This window comes from Ursus americanus, chromosome 34, assembly GCF_024610735.1.
Source record: "Ursus americanus isolate L20-20 chromosome 34, mUrsAme1.1.p, whole genome shotgun sequence".
Taxonomy (NCBI): Eukaryota; Metazoa; Chordata; class Mammalia; order Carnivora; family Ursidae; genus Ursus; species Ursus americanus.
This window is the reverse complement of record NC_142160.1, coordinates 18689632-18706944: the sequence shown is the minus strand read 5'-3', so window position 1 is coordinate 18706944 and position 17313 is coordinate 18689632.

The following is a 17313-nucleotide window of genomic DNA, read 5'->3' as shown; positions in this document are numbered from 1 at the left end:
ATTCTGAAAATGTTTGCTCCCATCATTGCTCTAAGCAGACTTGTACCTGTTAGTTTCTGGACCCCGAATTTGGGGGTCTAACAATATGGTCACAATTATTGTACCATGATTTATCTAACTGATAGCTAGTTCTCATTCTCCTGTAGCTGCTCATCCAGGCTGGTGGCTTCTGTTGTTGCATCTGTTTAGGTGATCCCGGAATCAAGTAAGAAAATTGCAGCATTTTAAATCATAAAGTAGCCTGATGGGCCATTGATAGCCAATTCCTTCATCTTACAAGAAATGGTGAAATCGAGTCTCCAAGAGGCCAAATCATGATCAACATCACACAGCTAGAAAGAGATAGAGTCAGAATATAACATAGTCCTCCAACGAATATTACGGAAGTACAAAGAAGTTGGTTAACGTGCTTTAGTTCAACATCATGATGGACATAAATATTGCAAGAACTCCAGAAGCTGCATCGCAAATATATTCACGCAAAACAATGGTGATGATTAAGACCTTTGGCTGTGTCCCCGTTGAGAGGCTGTAGGCTCTGGTTTCCTCATTACAACAGTATTTACTGGCCTATGTCATCGTGAAAAAGGATTGCCCTGAACACCTACGTGCAGAAACAACCATGAAAATATTTACCAGGATTTATATAATAAAAAGAACACCTTGAACAGAACACAAATACCTGGTCTACATTTTATTAGCACTTAGAAGTCAATTATCGCTTCACTCCAGAAGTCAAAGCAGTGACATTGTCAGGCTCTTAGCAATAAACCTGCACGATTTCAGGTCTTTGGTCACTCAGAGAACCTACTCGAGCTGCCAGAGGCCAGCACATCGCATTGAGGAAACAACTGTTCTAAATGATTACAAAGGCAAACAGTAATTTGTCTGCCATGACTCTGTGCCACTAAAGAAAAGTATTGTTTAAGAGGCACATGGGTTTATGAATTAGTGGGTGTCGAGCAATGGAAGGGCATGGGAATTGTCATCATGCTGCCTTCTTTCCAGAGGATGTGCTAATAACTGAGACTTTTATCTGCTTATATAAAATAGCTGAGTCAGTACAACCACCTCTTTGTTGAGCTCTCCAACCCACAACTCTTGCCCTTCTAAACCCATCCTACATTCTTTTGCCAGACATTTCTGCGTGAAACATGTTACTCATTCCAGCCCCGGCTCAAAATCTTCAATGACCAGAGGAAAACCAAAACTAGAAATTGCCATTTGGTTCTTCCTGTGGAAAGATTCCTTATATTGATGGTTTGGGTGATGACCTATGACCTAATGTCACAGGAAGACAGAAACCATGTTGGAAGGTATTATCCTAGTGCAACCAAAAAAACTCACATGGATTATAGGTGGATCCACTGTATGCTTCAGTTTTCTTGGTATATCCCAGTTTGTGCCTGTTATCACAGCTAATAGTATCCTCACCTGCTCTCAAATGTCCTAGTTTGGATGATAAATGTTACGAGAACCCTAGTCATAAGCACTACAATGCCACATGCCCTCCACCAACATCAACATTTTTTTTTAAGTAGGCTCCACACCTGGGTGGAGCCCAACACAGGACCTCAAATCACAACCCTGAGATTAAGATCTGAGCTGAGATCAAGAGTCAGACACTCAACCGAGCCACCCAGGCACTCCAACATCACTTTTTTTTTTTTAACCAGAAGTTATAGACACCACAAGGAAGCCCCCAGTGCAGCTTATCAGTCTTCTGATCTCATCTTCCAGCCACACTGTATCATAGGCACAAGAGTGAGGAGGAACATCACTAGGATTGGTGGGATATATCAGCTAGATAATCAAAATTACTCTCTGTCCTGAGGTTGCTTCCCATCTTTTCCTCGGGTGCCCTCGGCATCTTGTGATTATCCATCTGAAACCACAGAAGGATTCAGGCTTTACCAGATCTCATGGTGCTTGACTGACTCCTGCATGCCCAGCATCTCTAAGTCAGCTACTAATACCCAGAATTACGGTAGTCCCACGTGTTCGCCAGGGGAGAGGTACAAGCTTTCCGCCACACAGGGAAATAAGATGGTCACCAAGAAACCGTGGCTAAGAGATTTTTCTTTAATTGTAGGTTAAAAGGTGTAACTTGCTTAATCCGGAAACATTTAAACTCCAAGTCCTTGATGTCTAAATGGAAGACCCTGAATATAGCCCCTATGTATTCCTGAGGTTCCTCTAACAAGAAAAGGAATTTCAAAAGTCATTTTTCCCTCTGTTTTGAAAATGTTTTAGAAATAAACACTCATAATCCTATCATCACACATCTATTAATATTTTGTGTACTCCCTTCCAATCTTTGTCATGTGTATATTTCCAGTCTGCATTACAGAATACATATAATTTCCTATCATGCTTTGATCAAAACCACTCTTCCAAGTTGTTACATAGAATTACCAATTATAATTGTAGACACTTCAGTGTTTTTTTGAATTGATACATTACAATTTAATGATCTCCCTGGTTTTAATTTTTTTTCCCTTTTTCTACTAGTACAAGGCATTTTGCTAAGCACTGGGAATAATAAAGATAACAAAATAAATGTTTTTACTAAGTAAAAATTTGGGGACTCTTTGAAGACTAAATTTGAATTCTTGTCATATATTTGAAGAGCTCTGGTATTTTCTTCATGCGTTAGTCACAAACTTGAAAATAAAGAGGATGAGAAGGGGAGGGAGAGAAGATAAAAAAAGCAGAAAAAGAAAGGGGGAGAGGAAGAAAGACAGCAAGGAAAAAAGGGGAGGGAAGGACTTATAATTACAAGGATAAATTGAGGGTCTTCTGTTCTGACATTTGCTTCATGTAAATGATGGAAATACCATACCAATTCATTTGAATACATGTCAAGTCCCTCCATGAATTATAATAAATGTCAGCATCATTCTAATATTTAAAAACAAAAGCTATCTATAATTCAGACATGACCCTTTCCCTATTGTCTACTCCATCATGTAAAATATCCATTGCCTGGCCTTTAAGCCCTTATATACTCTAGCCCACCACAGCTGAACCAATTTTTCTCCACACAAACCTCATCTCTAGTCAGGACTGCTTACTGGGAAACACAGACACTGCAGCTTCAGTCAGGGAGGAGTAGCTTGTGTCAGAATAAATCTCCTACAGCTAAGAATTTTACCCTATGGACAAAATTTTTAAAAAAACTATCTGAAAGTACTGGAGAATAACTAAAAGAATGCATGAATTGGAGGGTAGTACCCTTGAAAAAAAGAGAATTGAACTGGATAAGATCATTTTATAGCTTTTCTCTTTTTTAAGATTTTATTTGAGAGAAAGAGAGCATGAGGGTGGGGTAGGCAGGGGGAGAAGCAGACTCCCTGCTGAGTAGGGAGCCCAGCATGGGGCTCAGTCCCAGGACCCATGAGATCGTGACGTGAGCTGAAGGCAGCTGCTTAACCAACTAAGGCACCCAGGCACCCCTATAGCATATCTCTTAAGAGAACTCCCCAGCCCAAGGGATGCTGGACGGCTAAAATTCAAGCAGAACTGAAGTCTTATGGCTTAGAGTGTCTGGGGATGAAGTTCAGGGTCTCCAGAGCTGCTGGAGATTAAGAAAGGAAATCCAGAAATGAAGGAGCCAGAAGGAACCCCAAATCTGATCTATAAACTCCCTCAAATGTTTGGCTGAGTTTAGACTACAACTGCTCAAGGAAGACTGCAAGGAACTCAGCAGACAGCAATAGTTGTAAGGCTAAGAGAGATGAGCAGAAACCTTTGGTGTTACCTACTGTAGAGAAGGAAAAGTTTGAAATTTAAGTGTTTCCCAGTTAGAGGGTTTCTCTAAGCACCTTGGGCTTTCCATTGAAGCCCCAGAAGGACATATTTTAGGATTAAAGTGTATGTCTCTGAATTAAAGTCTTCATCCTATTAATACTAAGGGCAAAATCAACAGAACCACCTTAATAAAACCAAGTCTCCATAAGTTCAAGGGGATCAGTCCGTAACTTATCTGGCTGGAAGAACAGAAATCAATAGTCTTCAGTGTAAGATAAGAGAATCCAGGGATTTTACAGAAAATGTGACCCACCATCAAAAGAGAAGACAGTCTACAGAAATTAATCCCAAGATGACCTGAAGTTTGGAATTGGCACACAAACTGTTAAAGCAGCTATTTTAAGTATATTCAAAGATTTAAGGGGCACCTGGGTGGCTCAGTCGCTTAAGTGTCTGCCTTTTGGCTCAGGTCATGAGCCGAGGGTCCTAGGATCAAGCCCTGAGTAGGGCTCCCTGTTTGGCGGGGAGTCTGCCTGTCCTCCTCCCTCTGCCTCTCCTCCCAGTCGTGGTCTCTCTCAATTAAATAAAATATTTTTTAAAAGATTTAAAGGAAAAATTGTCAGAACAAATAGAAAATTTTTAAAAAAGAACCAAAGGGAAACACTAGAGCTAAAAAGGCAAATAGTTGACATTTTATAATTCACTGAAAGGGTTTAACAACAGATCGGAGACTACAAAAGAAAGAGTCCATGAACTTAAATCATAAAAAATGATTCAATATGAAGAACAGAGAGAATTAAGATTCAAAAGATAAGGAGATCCTCAGTGACCTGTGGGGCAATATTCAGCTCTATAATACATACAATTGGAGTCCCAGTAGTACAGGAAAAGAAAAATGTGGAAGAAAAAATATGTGAAGAAATAATCACTGGAAGTCTCCAAATTATGATGAAAAGCATTTACTGTTCTAAGAGCTCATTGAATTCCAAGGAGGATAATTAACAAAAAAACAAAAACAAAAACCACCAACAACAACAAAAACTCACACATCTAGAAACATCATAGTTCAACTGTTGAAAACCAAAAGTAAAAAGACAATCATGACATTCGGATGGGGGGAAAAAAAGACATGTTAGATGCAAGAAAACAACAATAAAAATGAAATTTAAGCTCTTATCAGTAACAGTGGAGATCAGGAGACAATAGAATATTTTCTTTTTAATTGCAGAATGGGGAGGGTGGTAATCTATCAACCTGGAATTCTATATCAAGTGAAAATATTCTTCAGATTTCCTGGTATTTCATGATACTGAAAACATGACAAAATATTCATCACCAGAAATACTAAATTATAAGAAATGCTAAAGAAAATTCTTTGGGCTAAAGAGAAATGAAAGCAAATATAAATCCAGATCTACAGAAATGAATAAGGAGCACCAAGAATGATAAATATGGGCATAATTATAAAGAATCACATCCTCTCTTAATTCTCTAGAGGGAATGTTAGAACTTTTTCTCATGTGGGTGCACAGTTTAACAGTTTATCATGAAATTAAATACAAACCTTATCTATAAACCTGCAACTCCTTATCTAGGTATTTACCTAAGAGTAATGACAATATGTGTCCACAAAAAACTCTGTATGGAACATTTATCTTTCATAACTTGTAACAGCTGAAAAGTGGCAGTGATCCAAATGTCCATGAACCAGAAAAAAGATAAAATCATGGTATATTCCATGAAGTCTGCTCTATTACTTTCCATTACTAGCAATGAGATTGGTCTTAGAGGTCACGCAGCAAGGTCACATGCCTAAAAGAGTCCAGAAAGTGGACTCAAACCCAAAGACGCCTGATCTGGGACCTGAGCTCTCAGCCACTATGCTACTCTATGTTAACAGGGAGAAAGGGAATAAGACAACGTCATTTCACACAGAAAGACATGAAGCAAGTCACAGACAAGAGTGCCAGGAGCAGTAGCATGAGATAATTGACGAGAAAGTTGGGAACGAAGGATCTTAAAAAAAAAAAAAAAAAAACAATAAATTTTTGCAATTTTTCCTCCATGCCCTAAGTATACTCTGACTAGAAGCTCCTCTCTGATAGCTTTTGGAAGTCAATGAATCATTTTCTAAGACATTCTTAATTACTATAGCTTGGAAACTTACAATAATGCAGCTATTCTGTTATCTGTGGGAGAGCACTGTCCCTCATTCCTCCTTTTCCATCACAATCCTACCTGTTGCGTGGATAATGGAAACAAAAAACCCCTCTCTGTGAGCAGTCTCTGCTCTGATGAATCGTGATTGGTCCATGTCATTGAGTTTTGCGGTCAAAACATCAGAGTTCCTATCATCTATATATCATCAAGATAGGTTTAGATAAATGAGAGACACCCATAATTTGAAAAAAAAAAAAAAACTCATCTATACTTTGTAAAGCACCCTCAAGGGTAACTCTATTCTCCCTCTGAACTTCACTCAATCCAGCCCCCACCCCCACTACTAAGAGATCAGAAAATTTTCCCTAAAGGGATTACCCATTCCCTGGAGATAATGGCACAATGGCCAAACATTACTCTAGTTTTATTTCCCCCCTTTGAAGGTTTACAATGGAGTTCAACTAGGAGAGAGTGAGAAATTATTCTCAAGTTTAGTCAAAAAGAAAATACCAGTACATTTATCATTACTATGATAATAATTAACAAATGTCCAATAGTAGTCATCTGTGACTCATACACAAAGCTAACGTTGAAGGGTATGCCTTAGTGCATTTAGACCAATCTTATCCCGCTCTCAATTTGCAAAAATAATTATACATTTCTGAATTCAAAGCTTTGGGTGCTATTGTTGACTGAAGCCCTTGAAATGTGCACTGATTACAGTGCCAGTGTAATGTACGTTAGCCAAGAGCTCAAGTATTATACAATAACCTTAAATCAGAGAGTTCTAAGAGGCTAATAATGAAGATGAAGTAATGCTGAAGGTACTAGCCTTTTATTCTGAACTCAAGAAATACATTAGAAAATATGCTTTAAGAATAGGTCCTAGAGAACGTAAGTGCAAAGTAGAAGAAAGGAAAGAGGAAAAAATCTCTGTTGCGCTGGGTAAAGAGAAATGGAGAGAGAGGGAGGGAGGGCAAGACTGTACCTTAAAATGATATGCATAATTTAGGAAATAGAAAGTGGACAGACTCCAGAACAAAAGTACCATCCATTCAGATGTAGGGACAATGAGGTCCACTACTACCACGCAGATCCTGTGTGAAGTCATAAGAAGCAGCATTTGAGTCTGAGGACACATTTGTACACAAGTCAGCAACACTGCATTCCTACACTACGCTCTCAGACCAGCCCATCCTCTGTGCTGTTTAATTTCCAACAGCCCACAATAACCTATCTGAAGCTTATGATCACACATTTTCAAGTAGAGCAGTATGGACAATAAGCCACAAAATCATTTAGGAGCAAAACCTAGCATAAGGCATGAAGAAACACCAGTCCACAAATCTCACATCTTGTGATCTCAGTTAAACGCCGAAGGTGAACGACAAATTTGGCCTTGGGCTTCCTGGCTTCTCAAATGGGGAAAGCATGGTTATAGCCGCGGTTCTCAAACTTTTTGGTCTCAAGCTCCTTACACTTATTAGTGGACTCCAAGAGCTTTTCTGGTGGTGGTATATGCTAACATCTATCCATATTTATCTTGTTAGCAATTAAAATTTAAAATATTTATGAACTTTTAAAATAAACCTATCGCATATTAATATAAATTGTACTCATTAAAAGCAAGTATATTTTCTCCAAAAATTTAGGAGATTGGCATTTACATTTTCACAAATCCTGTTAACATCTGGCTTATTGAAGGCAGCTGGATTCTCACATCTGCTTCTGCATTCAATCTGTCCTGACATCACACGTGTGTAACCCCTGGAAAACACCACTATACACTCACACAAGAGTAAGCATACAAAAATCAAATCAAATCTGCATGTTACTAGGAATATAGTTTTTTTTTGTTGTTTTGTTTTTTTGATTTTTTTTTTTAACACACCTCAGGAACCCCTATGGATTCCTGAAAGCCACTCTGAGAACCACAAAGTTATAGGAAACACAGATCCTTTAATACAAAAGCAGAGATTGCTCAAGAGGTATATGGTCTTTTGAAGAATGAGCTCAGAGAGCTCATGTTCCTCTGAGTCAAAGGGAGTGACATGTAACATGGTGTACTGCATGCTCAACACCGTCCCAGTCTTTGATGCAGGAGTGGTATCAGACTGGCCATTCAGAAAGGGGATATACACGCATTTCCTATTTCCTATAATTTACAGCTCCTGGACAAGATGTGAGTTAATGAAATCAATACTTCCTTTAATTGATGTCAAGTGCATTTTGTAATTATGTTTTGTGGTCTGTGATTTTTACGAGCTTGCTCCCTAAAACAATTAACAACTCCATAAAAATACTTTTGACATTGGTTTTTTCATTAAAGTCCTCTATCTATCCATGTTGTGAAGAAGGATACAATAGCGCTCAGTTTTATGATTTTCAATACCTAAATAAGAACATTTCTTCTACCTTTCAACTACCCTATTATACTGTTTATAAATCTAACAAGATTGCATAGCAATTCAAAGAATTGGAGTCACATGCACCTGTGTTTGAATCCCAGCTCTACCCCTTCTTAGTTTGGTAACCTTGAACACTTTTATTTCATTGAGCCTCAGTGTGCTTATATATAAAATTAGAGTCCTAAGATTAGCCACCTCAGGAAGTCACTGTGAGATTTAAAGGTAATACAGATAAAAACATCTGCACAGTTCTTGGCCCTTAAAAAGCACTGGAAATGTTATTAGTAACCATAATTATTACAGAATTTCTGAGAATCACCCAGAATCACTCTGCTGGTTCCATGGTCAAGGGCACACAATGGACCCCAAAAGAAGGTGAGAAGTGATAGAGGAATGGAGACTAGCAGAAGAGAAGACCAGGGAACATACATAGAGCGAGGAGTGTGGGACTGGACCAAATCTGGGGGACACTGGAAAAGGAATCAAGCAGACCATAAGGACGTCCATGTCTGAACACTCCCAATCTTTCCATGGGATAGACAACGAATGCCAGCTCACACTGAGTTTCTGTGTCTGTGTTTCTCTTTATTGTGAGCCTCTAATGATTAACATATTTTATTGATGGACTGCTTGTGCCTAATACATTACCACCTGGTTCTCCTAGGGGTTGTGCTGTGGACTCTGGTCCACCCCAGGAGTTACTTTAAGTATTATTGGTAGTTTTCATTTCCCTTTGCAACAATTAGTTTAGTAATTAGAAATTCTGTCTTAGGGCCCATGACACAAAATCAGCTATAGGGGGAAGAGGTGTAATAGTATGGATTTTCATTCAGTTAATATTTACTATCCAACTCCTCCACTGTGAGTAGTTTGCTTCTCCATCCCGCTTATGTTGGGCTTGGCTATGTATTTTGTTTTTGGCCAGTGGCATGTTAGCGGAAGGTAAGTCACAGGACTTAAGTGTGCTTACACAATATGACTGGGCTCTTGCTCTCAGTTGATCCACCATCAGAAGAGCTGGCCTTATTAGCTTCTGTCCTTCAGCCATGGCCCCCAAACACACACCTGTGAGGCAGACCTGAAACCAACCCACAGCCTAGAGCTATCTGCAGCGGGCCCTGCAGACTGAAGCAAATCTGCCCAGCTTACTACAGCCAAACCACAGTGCACCTGTGAGTACACAAACACACACTTTTTATATACCACAAAGCATGGGGACACTTGTTTCTTAGCATTATTGTGGCAATAGCTGACTGATACAAATAGTTAGAAAAATCTTTCCCAGATACTCTGCCTAACTCCAAAAAAGAGACCTTCCAGAAAAAAATTCTGGATGTTGCATCAGGACCTGTTGCGGCTATCCCGCAACCATGAGGAAGCCAGCCTCATACTGAGGAAGCCCAATCCTCATTATCATTAATCACATTGAGACCACTAATAAAGCCCCATGTTCCTTGACTTCTATTATTCAATATACTTTTTTAATGATTGGCCATTAAAACAGTTTTTGGGGTTGGTGGGTGGCTCAGTCAGTTAAGTGTCCAACAACTCTTTATTTCAGCTCAGGTCATGTTCTCAGAGTGCTGAGACTGAGCCTAGCATGGGGCTCCACACTAGGCATGGAGCCTGCTTAAGATTCTCTTTCTCAGGGCGCCTGGGTGGCACAGTCGTTAAGCATCTGCCTTCGGCTCAGGGCGTGATCCCAGCATTCTGGGATCGAGCCCCACATCAGGCTCCTTCGCTAGGAGCCTGCTTCTTCCTCTCCCACTCCCCCTGCTTGTGTTCCCTCTCTCGCTGGCTGTCTCTGTCAAATAAATAAATAAAATCTTAAAAAAAAAAAAAAAAAAGACTCTCTTTCTCTCTCCCTCAAAAATAAATAAAACAGTTTTCTACTTACTGTAGGAATCTTCTATTTTTAAGAAGAAAAGAACAGTCACACAATGCAAAGACAGTTTAAATACACAAAGCTGACAGGAAAAAGGACACGCCATTAACTAATACCTTAGAATTCAATGCCTTCAAGAGGGGTGTCTTGAGATCTGTTGAGGTCAGTCCTGATTCGTTTCCTGTGAGCAACTGTAATTTTGACATAAAAAAAGAAGGTTCTGGGATGTGTGCTCATAAGCTTCTGGGCAACCAAGCTACTTTATGTAAGAATTTTCACAGAGCAATTGTCACTTAGAACTAAGGCATCTGATGAATTTGTGGGGTCATTGCTGAACCTCTGTATTCTTCCTCATCTGTTAAATGAGGTCCCTTTTTACTGATGTCCCTATCACCTCAGAAAACACCATAAAATGACTCTATGAGTTTCCTGTGGGATTCTTGCCCTGTAGGTGCCCAGTAGCATCACACACATTCAGGCCTTCTGTGGGCCTCTGGGCACCTGAGATCTCGACCCAGCTGGGTTTGCACCAAAGCTGTTTGTTTGAACTTCCGTGCAATCCGCACAGGCTTCTGGCTTCCTTATTCATCCTGTCATGTTCAGCTTCTCCATATCCCCTCTTCACATTCAGCGTGGCTTTCCCATTTACAGTCCTCAAATGTCCCCCTGCAGTGCATGGCAGTCTTTCGGAGTTGCTGCACCATGTGGCCAAGACTCAATCTGTTTCCGTGTTTCCTACTCTACCCCCATCCAGGAAATCTTCTGGCCACAGCTATTTAAAGACAAGCACTTGGCCACTGCCACTCCAGTTAATGGCCTACACAAAATAACTGGTCTGCAGGGACAGTTATCCTTTGCTGGTGTCCATGCCATCACCACCCCCCTTGGAACCTGAGGTCAAATGATGGGGGGAGGTGACATGCCCTTCTCCTACTCTATGTTGCTCTTTGTCATCTGAGCCAAGCTGAGACACTTGCACATATACATACTGACTGAAATTCTAAGACAATTTTTCTTCAAAATCCCAACTATCTGATTTGTAGAAATCAATATTCAATTCTCTGTATTCTAATAGCATAAAAGATACAATCATTCAACCAAGAAATTTGGGCAATACAGTAAAATCATAGCATCTTCTGTCATTGAGCAGCTCCCACCACTTGGAGAAAAAATTGGCTTTGCTAAGGTTTAGCCAGGAGAAGGAAAAGAAAGATCCCCAGACTTGCCCTCGCTGACTAGTCACTTCTTCTGCCGAAACACCCTGGATGTTGTAATTCCATAACTCAGGGTCCATGGCATTCAAGGTACCCTGACTCTCTTACATTCTCTGATCCTGGCTGCTACCTTTCAGCTTCTGGGACCAGAGGAATGCAGACTAGCAAAATATCAGGAGGTCTCACACTACCGGTGTCACGCTAATGCACTGGTAGGGTGAAGGACCATGAAATCAGATCATGCCACCCATATTCAGGCAGCAATTACTGCTGACAGTTGCCAGTGTGCATATGCCTTCTGTCCAGGTCTTCTGCACACCTGGGACTTTTCCATCATTACTACACACACACACACACACACACACACACACACACACACACACACACAGAGTGTATCAAAGGGGGCCATAATATTTGACTAGGACCTCTCCCATTTGGGGACTCTACCAGCCCTTTTTAAAGGTCCCAAGCCTATTTCTAATTCTTCCTGGCCTTACAGTAAATTTCTGCCTTTGGTTAAGAATAGTCTTTGCCCTGGGGCGCCTGGGTAGCGTAGTCATTAAGTGTCTGCCTTCAGCTCAGGGCGTTATGGGAGCTATGGGATCGAGCCCCACATCAGGCTCCTCCCCTGGAAGCCTGCTTCTTTCTCTCCCACTCCCCCTGCTTGTGTTCCCTATCTGGCTGACTATCTCTCTGTCAAATAAATAAATAAAATCTTAAAAAAAAAAAAAAAAAAAGAATAGTTTTTGCCCAGCCAGCAAATGAGTACCGCATCCCTGCCAGGCACAAGCTGCTATGCTACTATTAGATTCTTCATTACACCTTGCCATTCTCTGCTGCCACACAAGCACACTTGCCCTCTCCATCCTGCCAGGGTCAAAAGCAAATGCTTAAATCCATAAAGAACATTCTTGTCACTCTTTCCTAGAGCCCATTATTTCATCACTGCAAGCACCATGCAGAAAATTAAATTTAGCGGTTAAATCACATTTTTATATCTGGTCATTCACTTCCTAGAACCTCCCTGTTCTCCCAAAGACACAGCTGGCAATCAGAAGAAAACACCATCTGTGCTCCAAGTCCGTGTTCTTCCTTGAACTTCAAAGTGACTGGAGACCCATTGTCATCAAGAATGGGAGCATCCTTCGGTCTCCCATTAATTATTAATGATCTATTCCAAAGGTTTATCAACCCTTGGCAAATGTCCTATGTAGCAGCCATAATGATCTTTATAAAGTGTAAATAAGATCATATCACTCGTCTCTCTTAGAGAAATGCTATTTCTTACTTGGAAGTCTAGGGCCTTCACCTTCTCTAAAACTACCCGTCCCATGTAGTCTTTTCCACATCTCTATCACATAATTTTCTTTTATTTTTCACTATCTGAAATTACTTTCTTCATTTGTGTAACCAGCTCCCCTTAGAATGAGGTAAGCTCCTTGCCCTCCATGACAGCAGTGGGCATGTCTGCCTCATTTGCTGTCATTTGTTCAGTACCTAGCAGAGCATTTGGCTCATAGTAGGCACTCAATACATATCTTCCTAATGGGCTACTTTGTTAATAAAAAAAAAAAAAAGTAGGTACCCGTTTTCCTTAGCATTTCATAAATACCCTCAGTGAGGAAGGGGCAGCATCCTCCATCGCGGAAATTTCTATTTCTTGCAGTGGGAGTCCCAGCAACCACTTTCTCGTCACCCTCCCACAACTGGTCACGTTTATAATGACCCTTTTAATACTTTCAGAAACCAATACACTCATTGAACCACTGCACACCAAAAATCTTCATGAACCACCACAGAAGCGTGGTTCAGCTCCACCCAAGTTATGGTCCCTGCCTTATTTTTGGTTTCTGGAGAGTTTTTGTTTTCTTTTCCCTCCCACCCCCAAGTTCAGAGACACAAGATCCCACGTCTAAATACAAGCCCACAACACACCTCCACCTCCCTTTTCTCCAATAATGACAAAATATGGTGCTTCATTTTTATGGGTATTTTTTTTTCGTGTTGCCAGATTGGAGGTCTTTCCCAGTTCTTAACATGATAGCTATCAATTCCACATGGAGCTAAGAATTATTTAAAATGTTTTGAAAATCTATGAATTCAGTAAGCAGTGACTTGTAACCATGGTTTAATGAACTCTGAGGTCCAAAGAACTTGTTTTCTGGGGAAAGAGTAAGGTACCCAGGCAGGCTTGCCTTAAAGATGCGAACATAAAGGTAACTAAGAATGAACTAGAGTGTTGGGCAACCACAATGTCACTGCAGTACTTGACTTGTTGCTCCATCTGTGGGGGGAGCTCAGCATCTGTTCCTCCAGTCAAGAGTGACAGATAGATGGGGACACAGAGGACTCAGAGAACCAGCAAATGCACAAGCCTTCAGATAGCAGGGTGCCCACACCTCCGTATAAACTGGCCTAAACATCCTGGGCCTGGGAAGAAAAATCCATCGGGAAAGGAACCGGGAAGGATAGGATCTCTCTTCCCATGGCATCACCATGGCCGGGCCTGGCAGCCTGCCTCACTGCATGGAATGGCAGAGGGCTTGATGAAACTCAAAGAGCTCTTGTTTCCTTCACTCCAAGTCGCTGGTGAGGTCCCAGTCCAGTGAAACACACAGGAGTACAAATTCAGTGTGTCCCTGGGGATGAGAGGGAGAGTAGGAAATAAAACCTTTGGACTCTATCTCTGAGAAGGGGGGGGGGGAAATCATGGCAGCCTTTGAAACACACATGCAGATCCATACCCAAGTCGTCTTCTTATTGACACCTGAGGATGTGCAATTTGTTACCACCATTAACTAAAAGGGCAGGGTGAGCTGGCTGGAAACACCAGGACATCCGGGCTCTGGAGAAGGCCGAGGCAGGAGGTTTTAGCTCCTTTTCATAGGCATGCATGGAACACTGCGGAAGGCCACACTACCTTTGCTATGAAGAAGTCGTACTACAAAGCAGGCAGTGCAAGGCCATATTCCCGCCATGCTTCACCCTCCTTTCTACACAATGCCTAAGCCCTCTCATTTATTCCCATCTTATTCAATTCCCTCGAGCTGATACCAAGAACCCCAAAATATCCAGCTCCAAAGTTAATGCACGTTTACAATCAAGAAGAATTTCCTTTCACTGCATGGGGAATGATAAGCAGGCAAGGAGAAAGGAGGTAATTTAAGTTGCTCTACAGTTGGGAGTGAGGGGAGTAATTCTTGCTTATGTCAGCAGCTTGCTGAGTCCCACCAGCATTCCTACCCCCCTTTATTTTATTTATCTCTTTACAGCTTGATAATGCTATAACCATTTCCTGTTGTATACTGGCTGAGGAAGCTTTCTCCAGGCCCAAGAGCAAATCAATAAAAGTAAGCCATAGCTATTCATAAAAATAAAATTGTCATCATTATTGTTCAATTATTGCTGTGTCTGTGGAAAGAATCTCAAGAACTGAAGGTTTCTTGGCTAATATTTATAATCTGCGTTGAATGGTGCTAATGAATGAGTGGGTGTGCATTAGACTGAAATGTGATGGTGTTTGATTTATACCAAGTCCGGGTCTGATTGCTAATGTTAAATCCATTAAAGTGTCTCTTAGATCTGCCTTAATGTACTCCCCTGCATATAATAGAGCTTAAACATACCCGTTTACTTAGCTTTTCATTATTGGTTGAATATTTGTCTTTATTACATTATCCCCATGATAAATTTGACTTATGATAGTTTAAAAAACAGCACTTTGGGAAAAAACGAGGCTTTTAAGGAGAGCTACAGAGGATCTCCAGATTCCCTGGTCTTCCTGCAGAGAAAAGAGCAGAATATCCCCCAATAATTATTTTTAAAAGTTCAAACTGTTCCATCCGACCGTGTCCCAGATCACAAAATCCAGACACTCGAGGGAAGAAGAAATATCTCATCCCGGAAGGAAAATAACAAACAGAGGAATGAAGGTATGTGCCTACGCTGCCACCTTTGGAGTGTCTCAGGGGGTGGAAAGGCTCTTTGTATTTCTTTAAAACACTTCTCCCTGAAGGAATCCGTAAAGCACAAGTGTAAATAGAAACAACAAGTTGAAAAGACTTAGGTGTAATCATCAAGAGCCCCCTCTAAGGTCAACCATTTCGCAGGGATTCTGTAAAGGACAGCGAGTATGAAACGCATCTGTGGCCGACTTTCCCTCCCTTTAATCTACAAGAGTTTTCCATTCACAGCCCAGGCCGTCCCAGGCGACAGGCGCCGAGTCGATTTGGGGTGTATTTCTGATGCTTCCCACCCCCCCCCTTTCGTGCTTCACTGGCTCTACCTCAAAGCTTGGCTTCCTGCTCAGCCCGTGTTTGGTGATGTGTGTCTGGATTAGGACAAGGAACAGACTTCCTGTTTCTTGCTGACAATGCTGCTGCTTCCTCCAGCCCTAGGGCTCCAGTCCATCCCTCTTAGAGAAGACCCAAGACAGATTGCGCAGAGAACTAATCCCGAGGCTCCGGAGAAGATGAAGCGAGATAAGCAAGCAGGTAAAATGAGTAAATCCCACCAACAAAGCAGCTAAACGTGAATCATACTGCGATAGAGAGAATTCTCTGAATACCTCCACTGCTATTTGGTGTGGACAAGGTTGTTCCAATCCACAGGTATTGAGCACGCCCAGGTTGGGCAGCAGAGGAAACCAAGACAACACCATAGAGCTTCTTCCCTCAGAAAGTTCCTAGCTCCTATTTTGTTGAGGAAAATGAGAAACATATTAAGGAGTTGCATAACCAGGGATAAAGACGACATACAACATCTCAACTACTGCAATGCACGTGAGCTGCCTAGACAGTAAATGCCGTGCGCACCATCGCTAAGGATACGATAGGCTGGTCCTTGTAGTTTTTAGGGAGCAAGAGGGACTCAAGGTGGACCGTGAAGAGGTGGCTTTGTGGGAGAGGAGGGGAATGAGCTACCGCGACACAGAGGCATGCACGTGAAAGCAGCAAAGCCTAAGTATACTTGGCCTTCAATGAGGCAGACACATTTTAAAAACTGAAACATGCACGTGTACACACAAATGAAATTACCAAAATCCAAGTATTTATCACACATTTTCATTGAACCTGCAGAGTTAGTAACACCTGACAGTAAATACAGATATAGTTTGAATTTACATAAACAAATCTAATCCTGGCTTGGATCAACAGTCAACTCTATTTTTGATGGCTTCAGATCTCATGATGAAATTTTTTACACTACTCACTGTAAGACAAATGCCAAAATTAAGCTTTATCAAAGCGCTTTCTTTGGTATATAAATTGGGTTTTCTAATCTAGAGAGAGATTTAAGGTCACTAGATTCATTTGTTTAGCCTAGTTCTATGAGGTTATCTTCTAGATAAGAATGGAAAAAGAGGAATTTAAGGCTTGCAATATGTGTTGCCAAGGAGTTGCCACGTTAAGCAGCTGAAACTTGAAAACAATCATTTCCCCATCATAAAAATTAGCTGTAAGGGCACGTGGGTGGCTCGGTCATTAAAAATCTGCCTTCGGCTCAGGTCATGATCCCAGGATCCTGGGATCGAGTCCCACATCGGACTTCAAGCTCAGCGGGGAGCCTGCTTCTCCCTCTCCCACTCCCCCTGCTTGTATTCCCTCTCTCGCTCTGTCAAATAAATAAAATCTTTAAAAAGAAAAATTAGCTGTAGAACAAAAAGCATTTTTTTTTAAAGATTTTATTTTTAAGTAATCTCGACATACAACATGGGGCTTGAACTCAATCCCAAGAGCAAGAGCGGCATGCTCCACTGGCTAAGCCAGCCAGGTGCACCAAAAAGCATTTTTTTTTTTAAACTGTTCACTGTCATTTGAAATAATGCTACTGACCCTCTTTCCATAGGAGATCAACATGGAAGTTTCCTCCAATAACAGGGATGAACTTCCTTTGA